This window comes from Manis javanica, chromosome 18 (assembly GCF_040802235.1).
Source record: "Manis javanica isolate MJ-LG chromosome 18, MJ_LKY, whole genome shotgun sequence".
In the NCBI taxonomy this organism is placed as follows: domain Eukaryota; kingdom Metazoa; phylum Chordata; class Mammalia; order Pholidota; family Manidae; genus Manis; species Manis javanica.
In genome coordinates this window covers 16,106,814-16,123,833 of record NC_133173.1, presented here as the reverse complement: position 1 = coordinate 16,123,833, position 17,020 = coordinate 16,106,814, and the positions used below count along the sequence as shown (strand labels likewise).

At 39.7% G+C, this 17,020-nt stretch overlaps 1 protein-coding gene across 8 annotated transcripts in view; it reads right to left on the bottom strand.

Annotated features, from left to right (window-relative positions):
- Positions 1-17,020, bottom strand: part of OTUD7A (OTU deubiquitinase 7A) — a 374,155-nt gene that overhangs the window by 166,705 nt on the left and 190,430 nt on the right. The gene's annotated exons all lie outside the window — the stretch shown is intronic.

The window sequence follows — 17,020 nt, the reverse complement described above, 5'->3', positions numbered from 1 at the left end:
TGTGAACTGTCACTGAACCAGTGAGAGAATTCTCAGCGGGGGCCCTGGGAGCACGCTTGCCTGCCAGGTCTCCACCAAGCAGCAGTGGGCCTGCTGAAGAGCAGCTGGGCAACAGATGTTCATCGTACCCTGTATTCCCACTGCCCTTGCCAGGCCACTGTGCTTCCAGCAGGAGGAAATCCCAGTGAGCTTGTGGATCCATTACAGGTAAGCACGGACTCCAGAGAAGCAGGGACCCATTCCTGGGGACACCAGATGCATATGTCCCCTGTGCCACTGCTGCTCAGGACCAGATGGGGTGACCTGCCTCCCCTTTCCCGGATGTTCCCCAGTCCCCAAGTCCAGGACAAATGGACATGGAGGCGTGAGGAGCCCGCTGGAGACTGCTGGAGACCAAGGGAGGGAGGCCGGGGGCGCTGCTCTGCACCCACCACCAAAGCCCATTCCGAGCCTCAGGCCCTGCCCTGCCAAACACAGGGCTCCGGTCGGTGAGCTGAGGACGCTTTCCGCTGTAAGGCCCCACAGCTTCAGTGTCTCGAAAAGGAGAGGAGAGTGGAGACTTCTGATTCTTATGTGAAAACTGATGAAACATGAAACTGAGATCCTGCTTCCAGTTTACTTCAATGTATTCATGCGTCTGCCATTTTTCTGCTTCCGAGCTGCCTAGGAGAGAGACTCAGAGTGGGCCGGCGAGTCTCTGTGGTTTCTGCAGCAGGTAGAGGGCACACCTGAGAGGCAGCATCGCTCAGTGAGGGCCGCGGAGACGGCTCCTCCCAGGCCCTGCAGGGGAGCAGCCAGTTGCCAGCTCCCCCCAGTGGCCACCTGGGGTGGGCGGGACCCCAGGCTCTGGCCATGAACTACCAGGACCATGACAACTACTTTGTTGAACATCTTCTGTGTTCCTGACTCCGTGTTCCCAGTCCTCCTCTTCCTGCTGAGGTGTGGAGGCTTTGGGAAGGGAAGGGCTATGGGGGTCTTGCCAAGCTGGGCCTTGGTCTCCACACGCAGCCCTCATCCTCCTGCTACCAGAATGGTCCTGGCACGCCTTACTTGAGAATAAGTGAATTGCCATGTCTGTGAAAGAGCTTCGTGAACACTCAGGGGCTAGATAGTTATTTAAGATAATCCTCTTGTCACTGAGGGTCGGAGCCAGGGACTCTGAAGATGTGATTCTCAAACTGAAGTCCTCAGACCAGCAGCTGCGGCTTCCCTGGGAACGTGCCTGGAACGTCCATCACCAGGCCCCACCCAGACCTGCTGAGGCAGATTCTCTGGGGGTGGGCGCAGCCTTGCTTGTGAATGTCCTTCCAGGGACCTCGCTATGCGCGCAAACCCTGCCCCCTGCTCTCAGAGATGTGAATCTGTCTTGTTAATGAGCATTTCCAAAAGGTAAAAACAGTGACAGAACATTAGGACAAGCACAGTGACATTATTCTCCTTTATAATTGTGTTCTGGTGATTTCTGCCTTCCCATTTCTCTAACTAAATTTTCCTTCCTTTCCCTCTTCAGCTGAAACACTGAGAATTGGCCAGATTTTCAGAACTCACAACTCCTATCAACAAATGCTTCCTGCCCTGATGCCCCCTCCTGTGCCCTCCCTCCAGGGCAGTTCCAGCTGCTGGTCCAGGACCTGGTGCCCAGGCCCCTCCAGGCTCCCCCTCCTTTCCAGGTTTGCTCGCGGTACAATTTCCAGCTCACAGTTGCTCCCTCCGCACATTAACCCTGTGGGACAGGCTCATGCGGGCCTATCTGCCTGCACTTAGCGCTGCTGCTCTGGGACCGGCCTGAGGTCTCTAGTCCCTGGCTAGGTAGGAATCACAGAGGCTCGTGCTGGGTGGGCAATTCTGACTTCAATGCCGCATTCTTTCCAATGTTGTTTTCACTTATCATGCAAGCAATGAACGTTCATTGAGCTGCTATTCTATTGCATCTGTGAGACTCAAATACAAGGGATTGGGAGCTCCTTGGGCCTCCTCAAGAGCTCCCTGGAAGCAGAGAGGAATGCAGAGGCAGCCAGGGACTGCTGGATTTGGGCGGCTAAGCAGAGACACCAAAATTTCAGGGAAGAGGTGTAGCAGGACAAAGACTGAAATCGCATCATGATCTCGTTTTCATTTAGTTCTGCTTCAGTGGAGCCTACATAAAACATGCCTGTACTGATTTGTCAGCAGACACTATGACCACAGACTGGGAGGTGACAAGATGGGGCGGATGAAGACTGAGGCTGGAACTGGAGGCAGAGGCTGGCGGTCTGATCCCTGGGGCAGATAAAGGAAGGGGAAGGGGGCAGGGAAAGGGGGGCAGGAGGGAGATTAAGAACCTGGAGCAGCCAACAGGCTAGTCAGCACCTTGCATATAACATCCATCTATCCCAACGGAGGGCAGCTGTTGGAGCACTTGAATCCTACATCATTCTTTCTACTCTCCAGGCTTCGCAGTGCCTGGCACACAGCGCAGCCAGGACTGGGGTTAAGCAAGTAAAGCACTTAAATAGGGTGCAAAAAATCTCAGGAATCAAGATAAACAGCATTTTAATACTACATTGAAATAATCAAAGTTAGTGCAAAAAAATTTCTGATAACCAAAATATCAATATTTAAATGAAGACAGGATCAGCCTGACTGATTCTCCCTTTTGTCCCAGGCTCTGTATGGCGGGCAGGCATCCACACATACAAAGTTTGCTACCTGATTGTTGGTTATCTCTGGGATTCTTTAAAACCTAACTACAGTACCATTCATTAACGTTCCTTCCTGAACATCCTTAATACCCAGGCAGTGTTCACATTTCCAATGATCTCAAATGCTTTAGATTCATGTATGTTTAATTTTTCAACTTGTTTGAACCAGGAATCAGATAAGGTCCGTGAGTTGTAACTGGTTGATAGTCTTTTTAATTTATAGGATTTTGCCTCCATCCTTTTCTTTGAGTTTGTTCAGAAAACCTGATTTTTTTTTGTAGAGTTTTCTACCATTTGGCTTTTACTGATTGCTCCTACAGTATCAAGTAACATGTTCCTCTGTCCTCTGTGTTTCCTATAAATTGGATATGAGGGTTTGACCAGATCTGGGTTCAATTTTGGGCAAAACCATATTGTAAGTGGTGCTGTACTGTCCTCTTCCACCAGGTGGTACAGAACATCTGACTGTCTCTGTACCAGGAGGTACAGCCACTGATCACTGCCCAGACCAGCAATTCATTCTAGGTTGTACATGGTGACAATCTAATTATTTAATTACTTCCTTATTTATTAGCTAGAATACTTATTTAAAGGCAAACTTCCACTAATCTAGTTGATTACCTAGTGTTACATCTGAAATAGAAACAGCAAGAGAAATGCCTTATTTACCCTTTCCCAATTCACATTTTACTAGATGAGGTGGTTCCCTAGCTTATTCCAATGGCAACCAATTAATTTCCTTCCTTTTTTAGGCATCATTTTGTAGTCATAGATTTAAACCTATTTAATGCATTTTGATCCATCCAACCAAGATGAAGTAATCATCTTTATCAATGCTCAATTTGTCCCAATTTGGCAAGTCAGAGATTCTTAAAGTTGGCTCCTGAGTCGAGTTGCCATGACCTCCATATCAGTGATCATTTCCTTCCTATTGGAAATGACAAGGTGTTCCAGGTTCATCTTGTACATTTCCTGCCCCCCAGGCAGAATCTGCCATTTCTGAATGAAACCAGCAGTCTTTTTAGTGAAATGGTTTTTCAAGACCACAATCTGGGTGCTGGTGCACCCACTGTGACTAAATTAGTCCGTGTTTATGGGGCATTTTAGTGGACAGAGCTAAGAAATACATTTGTTTTAACACAAAACACAGCTTGAGTTCATTCTACTATTTCCAATTCAAACTGAGGACTTCAGAATCTTAATTTAACTACATCCATTTTATATATGAGCTTCTTTGTTCACTCCCAATCCTGGTTCTTAATAACATCAGAAATGATAAAATATTTTACAATTACTCATTCAATTTTTTTTCCACAATCCACACACACAAATCTCTGCATAGTAACAAAACACTAATGACAGCAGAATGATTACTGTAAACAGTTTAAGGTTTGTTTAGCGTATCTGTTTTCTTCAGCCTTAGGTACATCTCACTATGGGTGAACAGGAAGATTACTATGCTTTAAAAGTCATTTCGAATAGGTCTCTTTGTGTGGCCCTGTCACCAACTGGATACACACTTAGGTTCACATGCTGCACTTTATTATTTTAAAGACTATCTTTTAAAGTAATTTTATTTTATAATTTTGTAAAGTATTTATAAAGTTCTAAAGTCGTATCTCAAAACCAAGGTATATCCAAAGAAGTCTGATTCTATTCTGCCCTCTCTGCTCTATTCCCTTCCTTGCCCTGTAGTTTTGTGTTTTAGTTATATAACTTATACTCCTTTTATATTTTAAGTGGATTTTAAAAATTCATATTGCATCCTCCCATTGTGGCTGAATGATACACTACAGGTGCCTTTCTCCATCTTGCTTTTCTTACTTTCCAGTACATCCTGTAGGTCACTCTGCACCAGCATCAGAAAATCTTCTGCATTCATTGTGTTTTCTGCAATAACAAAAGATTGTGAACAACACAAATGTGCACCAGTAGGGGACTGATCATTGCTCCGTGACTCTAGAAAGGAATAAAGAAAATTTCTTGTGTAAAGTCTTCTGGTTTTTCTTTTTTTCAGTGTATCTTTGAAATAGATTCCTAGAAGTGAGACTGGATCAAAAGTAACACTGATGAACTATTGCGAGGTCCTGCCAAACTGTCCTCCTAGGGGACTGCCTCCTCCAATGAAACTGTTTCATTGTCAATGGCAATGTAGAAAAAAGATTATTTTGCCATAACATGACCTACACAGTATATTGTCAAACTTTTGGACTACTGCAATCTCATAGGTGAGAAACAGTATCTCACTACTTCTAATTTACACTTATTTTTCTTACAAAGAATGGAATTGAGCATCCTCTATTAGGGCTCAGAACCATTTTCATTTCATTTTCTGTATTAAACTTAATTCTGTAGTCTTTCACTCCACCACCACCCCTCTTTAATATGATTTTCGTTACTTGTTTTCTCTGTCAGTAGTTCATTATTTATTAGGGATAATAACTGTTCTTCTGTGATATATACTGAAAATATTTTATATTTTTCCTTTGCTTTAAGTATCTTTTTCTTACAATTAAAAAAAAATAGTTCATTTGACCCAGTAATTTCACTCCTGGGAATTTACCCTAAGAATACAGGATCTCAGATTCAAAAAGACATATGCACCCCTATGCTTATTGCAGCACTATTTACAATAGCCAAGAAATGGATGCAACTTAAGTGTCCCTCAGTAGATGAATGGATAAAGAAGATGTGGTACATGTACACAATGGAATATTATTCAGCCATAAGAAGAAAACAAATCCTACCATTTGCAACAACATGGATGGAGCTAGAGGGTATTATGCTCAGTGAAATAAACCAGGTAGAAAAATACAAGTACCAAATAATTTCACTCATCTGTGGAGTATAAGAACAAAGCAAAAACTGAAGGAACAAAACAGCAGCAGACTCACAGAACCCAAGAATGGACTAACAGTTACCAAAGGGAAAGAGACTGGGGAGGGTGGGCGGGAAGGGAGGGATAAGAAGATTAAGGGGCATTATGATTAGCATACATAATATAGAGGGGGCAAGGCAAGGCAGTATAGCACAGAGGAGACAAGTAGTGACTCTATAGCATCTTACTATACTGATGGACAGTGACTGTAATGGGGTATGTGGTGGGGACGTGATGATAGGGGAAATGTTGTAACCACAATGTTGCTCAAGTGAAATCCGAGCATATGATTGTATGTCAATGATACCTTAATAAATAAAAAGAAAATCGTTTATGTTGTGGGAGGAGGGATGCATAAACAGAGCACAGGGGATTTTTAGAGCAGTTGAAACTACTCTCTATGGCACTGTACTGGTGGACACATGTCATTCTACACTTGTCAAAACTCACAGGTTATTATTGGAGGTCATCGCAAGGATGTGACTGCTGGCTGGCCTGCAAGCTGGACCTGAGTAGTTAGAGACTCCTCACTTCCTCCCTTATCCTTGGAATGTACATCCTGCCTGCTATTCCCATACTAGCAACCACCTCAAAGATGTAGCCTTGAGAGAGTAAGGTGTTATTGAGAACATATGGATGGTATATATTACTGCATCCAGTTAAGGTCTCTATAAAAACTTCTAAGATTCCAGCAGGTGGGCGCAGAGATCCACTCATCTTGCAGCTGCCCAAGACAAGCTTCCTATGTAAGTTTCCTTCTTTATTAAAACGGTCACCTGCCAGTCTGGGGTGGTCTGCCTCTTTCATTGGTCTCTCTCTGTTTCCGTGTATGGGGGCCAGTTTTGGATTTTAAGCAGGGAACTCCCAAGTTTGTTAACTAACAAATGTATGTAACACCAAGAGTGAACCCGAAGGAAAACTATGGACTTTAGGTGATAATGTGTCAGTGTGGGTTCACTGATTATAAGTAGTATCACTCTGGTGTGGGATATCAATAGAGGGGGAGGCTGTGAGTGAAGGGGGATAGGAGGTTATGGGAATTGTCTTTACTTTCTGCTCAGTTTTGCTGTGAACTTTAAACTGCTCTAAAAAAGTCTACAAAAATAGTTTACATATAGTTTTCTACCTTTTCCTTTAATGTTTCTGGATTTTGAGTCTTAATTTGAATTTTTTTCTCATTGCCAGATTATAGAGGAATTCACCCAGGTTTCCTTCTACTAACTGAAGAATTTGTTTATTTTTTTTTAATACTTAAAGGTCTGGTGCAGTTGGAATTGATCCTCTGACTCAAGTGAGGAATGGATCCAATGCTGTCATTTGAGGCTGTCATTCTAACACCACTTATGAAAAAGCCCATTGGTAGGTAAGCCCCACTGATTTCAGAGACCTTCATTATTGCATGCTAAATTTGCATGTGCAACTAGGTCTATTTCTGTGATTTCCTGTTAGATTTATACCTAGGCACTCCTAAAAGGTATCTTTTCTCCATTATGCGTGTTAACCGGTTATCATACTTAAAACAGAGCTATTGATATCTGGGTGTTCAATTCATATCTTGCTATTTTACTAAATGTTCAATGTTTGTAAATATTTTTCCATAGGCTTTTTGTTTTCCAGATACAGTCACATCAAATGCAAATAGAAATTGTTTTACCCCCTTAATTTTCCTCTTAAGGCTCTGTCCTCTCTTGCCTGATTGAATTGACTAATTTAGTATAGGATTACCTATAGGTAGACATAGTGGCCATCATTACTCCTAACTTTGGTATAATTTTGGTATTTCCACGCTGAGTAAAATGTTGGCTGTTGTCTCTGGGCTATATGCACATGCGCACACACACAAACATAGGTTTAGAAAATATCCAAACACCTTACTGAATGGTTTTATCATGCATGGGATCTTGACTTTCACATGATTTTTTTTCTTAAGATCTATGTAATAAATTCTATGAATGGGCTTCTAATACTGAACCTTACTCATATTTCTGGAACAAATTCCCTTTAAACATTAATTGGTATTTCTTTTTTATGTGTTTTTTATTTAGTTTGCTCACTTCTATTTAAAATTTCTACATTGATATTAATGCATGATTGATGTATGATTTTTATTTTTATATGCAATCTCTGTCAAGTTTCATAGTCAACATTATATACACAAAAAAGTTGGAGTTACCTTCCTTCTCAATTCTCTTGCAATAACCTAAGTAGCTCTGGGGTCATATGACATTTGAAGGTTTGGTAGCTATTTCCTATAAACCAATCAATCTGATACTTCTTTTGGGGAACTCCTACAAACATTTCTATTTTTTTCCTTATATTTTTTTTTTTACAATTTCTAATTGTTTACAATTGCTATCTCTATAGGACTAATTTTGTTAGACTATTTTTCTCCAGATTTATCCATTTTATCTTGATTTTCAAATGTATCAGAATAGATTTGGACAACAGAAGGCATTCTTCCCATGGGTCTAGATCTTCTCTATGTCTAAATGAGGAAAATAACTACTACATGCTGAGTGTCCATGATGACATATTGATTGTACCAAGTGCTTTATGAGTGAGTTTATTCTCACATAGACAACTCCACAAGGCAGGCAGCTTTGTTCCATTTTACTGAAGCCTAGAGAGTCCAGTTGGCAGAGTTATGATTCCCACACAGATCCAGTTTGATCCAGAGGTTGTTATTTACTCTCCCTTTACAATGGTATGGCGATCTTCAAACATTCTCAGGTCAAAATGTCTAGTGCCTTTGAAATACAATATGTGCATAGATGCATGATCAGAAGCAAAACATTTCCTTAGTTGACACTCAATCAAACCTTTTAATGATTTTTCTTTCCCAGTACGGAAAGATGGAAGAAAAACCTTTCCTAAAATTTCTATTTTGGGGAATAGTAGTGAGTACAGGATCTAATGAGGTTTTCTATTGCACGCATTGAAATGATAATTAGTGAAATATCTAATTCTTCAAAGGTTCTTAATATGAGAACATGTTTACAGCTGTTATCACTCTCAAGCCTCATGATCCCTAAAGAGTCTTTCACATGCCATTTCTTGCCTTGAACTCATGTTAATGCCTAGACAATTCTTAAAGAATCTACAAGGGATAATAATCACAAATTTAAAGATAATAATTAAACATGGAAGTTAATTTTTAATGCCATGAGATATGGCACCACCTATTCTGATGTGGAGCCAACCACATCCTTGTAACCCTGTAACATGCCCCACCCTGGTATGGTCACCTTCCAAGAGAACTTGTATGTCAGAGGCATTATTTCATTCTTGTCAGAGGCAAATCTGCAGCAGAGCTTCCCAGAATAATTCCAGTCCTCTAGCACTGGAATGCTTGCAAGACACCTCAAATTTTGAAGGATTTATGTTTTTATTCTCAAGGCTCACAAACCTAGCTGTTATACTGGCATAAAATAGGTGTCTGAACCAGACTAGTGTGCCATCAACTAGGATTTTAAAAGATCCAAACAACTCACTAATCAGCTTTATACGTCTACTATTTATTTCTACCATTTTATTCAGTTCTTCTTCTGGGAAAAGACATGCTCCCTCTTGAATTAGAAGGGCATAGAGTTAGGCACCAGGGTCAGGTCCTTCCATGGTTTCCTGTTGTTATCGTGACAAGAAAGGACCCTTTGAATATAGCATGTAGGTCCTGAGCTGCCATCCCGGCCTGCATGCCTCCTTTCCTCTGTGAGGACTGCCCGGAAGAGCAGGATTCCCATTTTATTTTTTGTCTAAACATCACTATGAGCTGGAATCCACATGCTACATTAAGAGTGAGTGAACAAAATGAAAATGAAAGTATTAAATTCAAGTTCTTCATTCTGATGGGTAGACTTGAAAATAACCATAATTCAACTCTAATTAGAAAAATACTATATTAGTATTTATAAGCACTCTCATTAAGAATACCAGAAAGGAATAGTTCCTTCTGCTTGGCAGAATGAAGTTCAAATAAAATACAAGATGAGTTTTTGAGGATTTAGGAAGGCTGAAAACAAGACAATCGAAGCTGGATGAACACCACAAGCAGAGGCAAAGAAGAACAAACAAACTGGCATGTCCAGGGGGTTAGCGGTATAAGGAGCGGGGCAGCTGGTGGGGCACAGAGGCTACAGGTAAAGGTTAGGGTCAGACCCTATGGGCTGTCAGGGCGAGTAACTAGACTGTAATATGAGACAAGTGGCCAGCCACTGGGAGTTTCTGAGAAGAGAACTGACATGTGCTTTAGGTAAAAAAAAGACACAAAAATTTGGTATTAGAGTGAAAAATGGATCAACGGCATATAGAAAAAGGGGAAGGTACTCATTTTCTTAGATACTCACCCTATAACCTTTTGCTCGCTTCTGGTAGAGCAAGCATCTGACCACTTGGGCCATGAGAGGACTGGGCAAGTGTCATCCACCTGCCCTTTCTCCTCTGGAGAGAGCTTCCTCTACCCGCTGTCCATCTGACACACTTTCCAGTGCTGGTGAATCTTCCCAATCTGTGTTGAGTCTCAGTGGGTCTGACAGAGAGTACTTGTCCTCCCCAAGCAACATGAGTCGTGGTCCCCCAGTGTTCTAACTCTCTCGGTGTCCAGCCCCATTAATCACCAAAGCACATTGCAAGGTGGACTCCACCTTAACATGGACTGTTACATATCTAAGAATTGATAAATGAGCCTTATGGTAAGTACAAACCTAAAATCTATAATAGATACATAAAAAATTTTCAAAAATCAAAGCACAAAACTAAAGAAAACCATCAAATCACAAGAGAAAGGAAGGAACAGAGAGGAACTACAAAAACTACCAGAAATGAATTATTAATCAATGATTACCTTAAATGTAAATGAACTAAATGCACCAATCAAAAGATAAAGAGGCAGAATGGATTAAAAAAACAAGAGTAATCTATATGCTGCCTGCAAGAAACCCATTTCAGTCCTCAAGGCATACATAAAGTGAAAGGAAAAGGATGGAAAAAGGTATTTCATGCAAATGAAAGGGAGAAAAAAGCAGGAGTACCAGTATTTTTATCAGACAAAATAGACCTCAGAACAAAAAAAGTAAAGAGACAAAGAAGGACATTACTTAATGATAAGGGATCAGTCCAACAAGAGGACATAAAATTCTAAATATCTATGCACCCAACACTAACAAACCTTAAGGGAGAAATAGACAGCAACACAATATTAGGGGATCTTAACAACTCATTAACAGCAATAGATCATCCACAGAGAAAGTAATTAAAGAAACAGAGACACTGAATGACACATTTGACCAGTGGACCTAATATATATATGTAGAACATTCCACCGAAGAGCAGCAGGATGCACATTTTTCTCAAGTGCACATGGGACACTCTCCAAACAGATCACATATTAGGACACAAAAGGAGCTTCGATAAAATAAAAAAAGATTGAAACTGTATCAAGCATCTTTTCAGAACACAATGGTATGAAACTAGAAATCAATTACATAAAGAAAACCAAAAAACCATAGACACATTGCAGCTAAACAACATGCTTCTGAACAATCAATGGATCAATGAACAAATCATAGAGGAAATCAACCAATACAAGAGACGAACGAAAACAGAAACACAACAGTTCAAAATATGTGAATTGTAGCAAAAGGAGTTCTAAGAGGGAAGTACACAGCAATACAGGCCTATCTGAAGAAATGACAACAATCCCAAATAAATAATGTGAACTCATAACTAAAGGAACCAGAAAAAGAAGAATAAATGAAACCCAAAGTTAGTAGAAGGAGGGACATAATAGAGATCAGAGCATAAATAAATAATAGAGAATAAGAAAACAATAGGAAAAAAAATCAATGAAACCAAGAGCTGCTTATTCAAGAAGTTAAAATAGAAAAACCCCTAGCCAGACTTATCAAGAAGAAAAGAGAGAGGGCAGAAATAAAATTGGAAATTAAAAAGGAGAACTTACAACTTACACCACAGAAATACAAAGAATTATAAAGGAATTCTATGAAAATTTATATGCCAATAAATTGGACAACCTAGAAGAAATGGACAAATTCCTAGAAACATACGATCTTCACAGACCGACCCAGGAAGAAACAGAAAGTCTGAACAGACCAATTACCAGTTATGCAACTGAATTTTTTTTGGTAATCGAAACCTCTGAACACACAAAATCCAGAATCAGAATGTTTCACAGGTGAGTTCTACCAAACATGTAAAGAACTGATACACATCCTTCTTAGAGTATTCCAAAAACAGAAGAGAGAACACTTCTAAACTCATTCTATGAGCCAAGCATCACTCTATAATACCAGAAACAAAGACAGTACAAAAGAAGACAATTATGGACCAATTTCCCTGATGAATATAATCTGATCTTTTCCTGTAAGTCCAGGAACAAGACAGGATGTCCACTCTTACCACTTTTATTCAATATAGTACTGGAGGTCCTAGCTACAGCAATCAGACAACACAAAGAGAGAAAAGGCATCCAAACTGGTAAGGAAGGAGTTAAATTATCATTATTTGCAGATGACTTGATATTATCATAAAAAACCCTAAAGATTCTACAAAAAAACTATTAGAACTAATAACTGGATTAAGCAAAGTTGCAAGATACAAAATTAATATACAGAAATCTGTTGCATTCCCGTATACTAACAATGAACTAGCAGAAAGAGAAATAAGGAACACAACTCCTTTTGCAAATGCATCAAAAATAATAAAATACCTACCAAACCTAACCAAGAAGGTGAAAAACCTCTACTCTGAAAACTATAAGACTCTCCTTAGAGAAATTAAAGAAGACACAAATAAATGGAAATCTATCCTGGGCCCATGGATAGGAAGAAGTAATATTGTCTAACAGTCATTCTGCCCAATTTACAGATTCAATGCAATCCCTATCAAAGTACCATTGGCATTTTTTAATGAACTAGAACAAATAATCCTCAAGTCATATGGAACCACAAAACATCTCAAATAGCCAAAGTTACCTTGAGAAAGAAGAACAAAGTTGGGGGTATCATACTTCCTGATTTCAAGCTATGCTACAAAGCTAAAGTAATCAAAGTAGTATGGTACTGGCACAAGAACAGATCCATAGATCAATGGCACAGAATAGAGAGTCCAGAAATAAGGCCAAACACCATACAATTTTACTTTTATGTGGAATCTAAAAACAAAACAAAACAATACAACAATATACTCATAGATACTGAGAAGTGACTGGTGGTTACCATGGAGGAGGGGTTGGGGTGGGTGGGTAAAATATGTGAAGGGGTAAAGAGGCACAAAATCTCAATCACAATATAAATTTTCATGGGGAAGAAAGCACAGCATAGAATATATAGTAAATAGTTCTGAAACATCTTTCTATGTTGAGAGATAACAACTACACTAGTTAGGGTGAAGATTTAGTAATGTATATCACTTTTGAATAACTATGTTGCATATTTGAAGCCAACATGATATTGTGTATCAATTATACTTCAATACAAAATATATCAACAAAACAACAAAAATGAACCAAAAAGACAAACAAAAATGAACTGCTGTACCTTCAAGGGGCTTTGATAATGGAGATAATGATAAATGGAGATTCAGGTGGAAGAAAAACAGCTCTTGGGAAGTCTGGAGCTGCCATAGCCAACTCTGAAATGCCTTAGTCTGGATTTGCATGAGACAGAAGCAAATTCTCCCCTTAATAACACCCTGTTATTTCTACTCTTTTTTGCTAACAGCCAAGCATGATTCTGATGTTTATATGCTATAGTAACAAATTTCAGGAGAAAAATCATATAATCATCTCATAACATGTTGACAACCCATATTCATTCATAATACCAACTCAAAACACATGAATTTAAGGAAACTTCCTATCCTTATTAAAAGGTATTGATCCTAGGGAGGGATATTGCCAAGATGGTGAAATAGGTTATTTCTGACTTGCTCCCCCTTCACAAGGATGATTAGCAACTATTTACAGACAAGACACCACTGAGAGAATCCAACAACGTGATGGTGGGGCTGAACTACCTCAGGAGTCTATTAGAAGGATAAGAGAAATGACTATACACTGACCCCATTGCTCCTCCTCTAGGCTGGCACAGCACTGTGTGGAGAGGTTTCCCCTGAGCCTACTGTTCTTCAAGTGGGAAAAGAGAGCTCAGAGGGACAACCATCCCCCACCCAGCATTTTGGGTCACTTTGTAGGAGCCTCTACTCTGATCTTGCCCCAAAGGGACAGCAGGGGAATCAGTGGGGCTTAACTGTGGGGAATTTGTGATGAAGAAATGGGGAGGGGCTTTCACCAACCAGCACATGGATCTTGGCAGACTGAGTTCATACCTGCAGTGCCTATCTAGTAACCCATTCAGGAGATCTGCTTATCTGGAGAACCAAGTCAGGGTGCACTCTGACCAGGGAACTCAGTGGGGTGCAAATAAGCCTGAATTTGGATCCTCCAATGGGGACTCTTTCTGGCCTTAGAGAATGGTTTTCCTTCATCTAGGCAAGGAGTTGAATCATAGCCCAACCCACTCTGGAGAATGTCTCCAGCCCCATGTGACCAGAGGGATGGTGACAGTTACTGTAAGCTGTGCAGCCCAGTGAACCTTGAACCATGACGTGGGTGGACAGAGCCTATAGTTTGCAGAACAAAGCCAGTGACCCTGTTTGGTCAGGGAACTAGGGGTGCAAGCCAGCTTGAGTTAAGATAACAAAGAGCTTTACTGGTTTTAGAGTTGCTTCTCCCACTGAACCTGGGTAGGGAATCTAATCTGTGGCCAGCGCATCACTGAATATAGCCTTCAGCCTGTCTCAATAGGAAACTGAACCAGAGCACATGGGAAGCTGCATAGCCCATTCAACAGCGCTGTATGTAATGGTACTTGAACAGACAGCACAGCCTATGCCTTCCCCTACCTGCAGAGCAAAATCAGTGACCTCATCTGACCAAAGTACACACTCTGGCTGGATTCAGGTCCCCAAAGAATGAGCTATATAGGCTCCGGGTCCCATCCTGCAGTTCTACCAGAGCAGGGAAAATGCATAGCACCATTTACTATTGAATATAGTACTTAGTCCCAACCATCTTGTAAGCCTGATCAGAGAATCCAGGCAACCACAGAGCCCATTCTACTGCTTTACTTGGGTAGAGAACCAAGCCAGGAGTCCTATCCAACTGCTGTTAGCCAGAGTCACACCCTTTCATTTCTCATATTCAAACAATTGTTTGCCTCACAGCAAAACAGAGTGTAGGAGCAGGCCCTACCTGCCCAAAAATATCACTAGCAGACACACCTAGAATTATAAGCTGAATACACCTGCAAAGTCTGGAAGAAGAGCCTGATTACTCAAATGCACAGATACCAATGAAAGAAATTAAGGATCATGTAAAATCAGGTAAACAGCAAACCATCAATGGAAACTAATACAGCTCCAATAACTGATCCTAAAGAGATCTATGAACTGTCAGACAAAGCATTCAGAATAATCATCTTAAGAAATTTTAGTGAACTACAAGAAAAACACAGTCAACTAAATGAAATGAGGAAAACAATGCATGAACAAACACAAAGTTCAAGAAAGCAGCAGCAACCATCAAAAAAAAAAAAAAACAGACAGAAATCCTAGAGGTGAAAAATATAATAACTAAAGAATTCAAAATAGAGTTTCAAAAGGAGACTTGACCATGCAGAAGAAAGAATCAGCAACCTGGAAGATAGGACATTAGAAATTATGCAAAGGAGCAAAATAAAAAGAGAATGAAGAATGGATAAAGCTGATGGAAATTAAGAGGCACAATGAATAGAAACAGTATTTGTATTATGGGAATTCCAGAAGAAGAAGAGAGAGAGAAAGGGACAGGAAGTATGCTGAAAGCAATAATGACTGAAAACTTCCCAAACCTGGGGAGAGAAATGGACATCTGGATCCATGAAACCCAAAGGATCCCAAATAGGTTGAACCTGCACGGGGCCTCACTGAGATACATTATAATTGTCAAAAGTCAAAGACAAAGAAAGGATTTTAAGAGCAGCAAGATAAAAGAGAGAAGTTACCTACAAGGGAACCCCAACAGCACTATAAGTAGATTTCTCAACAGAAACTTTTTAGGCCAAGAGAGAATGAGATGACATATTCAAAATATTGAAAGAAAATAAATGTCAAGCAAGGATACTATACACAGTGAAGCTGTCCTTTAGAAATGAATAAGGGACAAAGACTTTCTTGAACAAAGTTGATGGAAATCATTATCACCAGCCCTGCTTTATAGGAAATGTTAAAAGGATTTCTTTGAGTGGAAGTAAAAGAATGCTAATTAACATTATAAAACGATAGTATAAACCTCATAGGTAAAATTGTAAATATAGTCATAGTAAGATTCTATAATATGGTAATAGTAGTGCATAATTCACTTACAACTCTAGTTTAAAAGTTAAGAAAAGTGAATGTCATAACTACAATAATCTGTTATAAATTACACAATACTAAAAAACATGTAAATTGTAACAGCAATAACCCAAACTGTGAGTGGTAGGAAAAGTAAAAGGGAAGTCTACAAATTCTATTAAAGTTAAGTTGTTACAGGTTTAGAATAGGGTATTGTAAGTTTAAGGTATTTTATATAAGCCTTATGGTAACCACAAGGGAAAATCCTGTAGCGATTACCAAAAGCATGCTATACCAAAAAGCATCAAAACACACAAAAAAGGCAGCAGGATAGGAAACAAGGAACAGTGGATCTACAAAACAACCAGAAAACAATTAACAAGATGACAATAGGTAAGTCCTTACCTATCAATAATACTTTAATTTACAGATTAAATTTTCCAATTAAAAGACATAGAATGGCTGGATGAATTAAAGAAAGATCAAACAATACACTACCTACAAGAGACTTACTTTAGCTTTGAAGACACACACAGATGGAGAGTGAAAGGATGGAAAAATACATTTCAAGAAAATATTAACCAAAAAAAAAAGCAGTGGTAGCTAGACTTTAATCAGACAAAACAGATTAAACTGAAAATGGTATAAAGAGAGAAAAATCACTACATAATGATAAAGGAATCATACATAATGATAAAGGAATCATACATCATGAAGATTTAACAATTGTAAATACTTAAGCACCCAATATTGGGGCACCTGAATATACAAAGAAAAAGCCAACAGTGATAAAAAGTGAAATAAATAGTAATACAATAATAGCTGAGAACTTTAATACCCCACTCTCAACAATGGATATACCATTCAGAGAATCAATAAGGAAACAGCCATTTCAAACAACACTATAGACCAAATGGACCTAACAGACATATACAAAAACATTCTATCTGATAATAGCAGAATACACATTCTTCTCAAGTGCCCCCAGAACATTTTCTAGGATAGACCGGATGTGAGGCACCAAAACAAGTCAGCAAATTCAAGACTGAAATCATACCAGGTACCTTCTGTG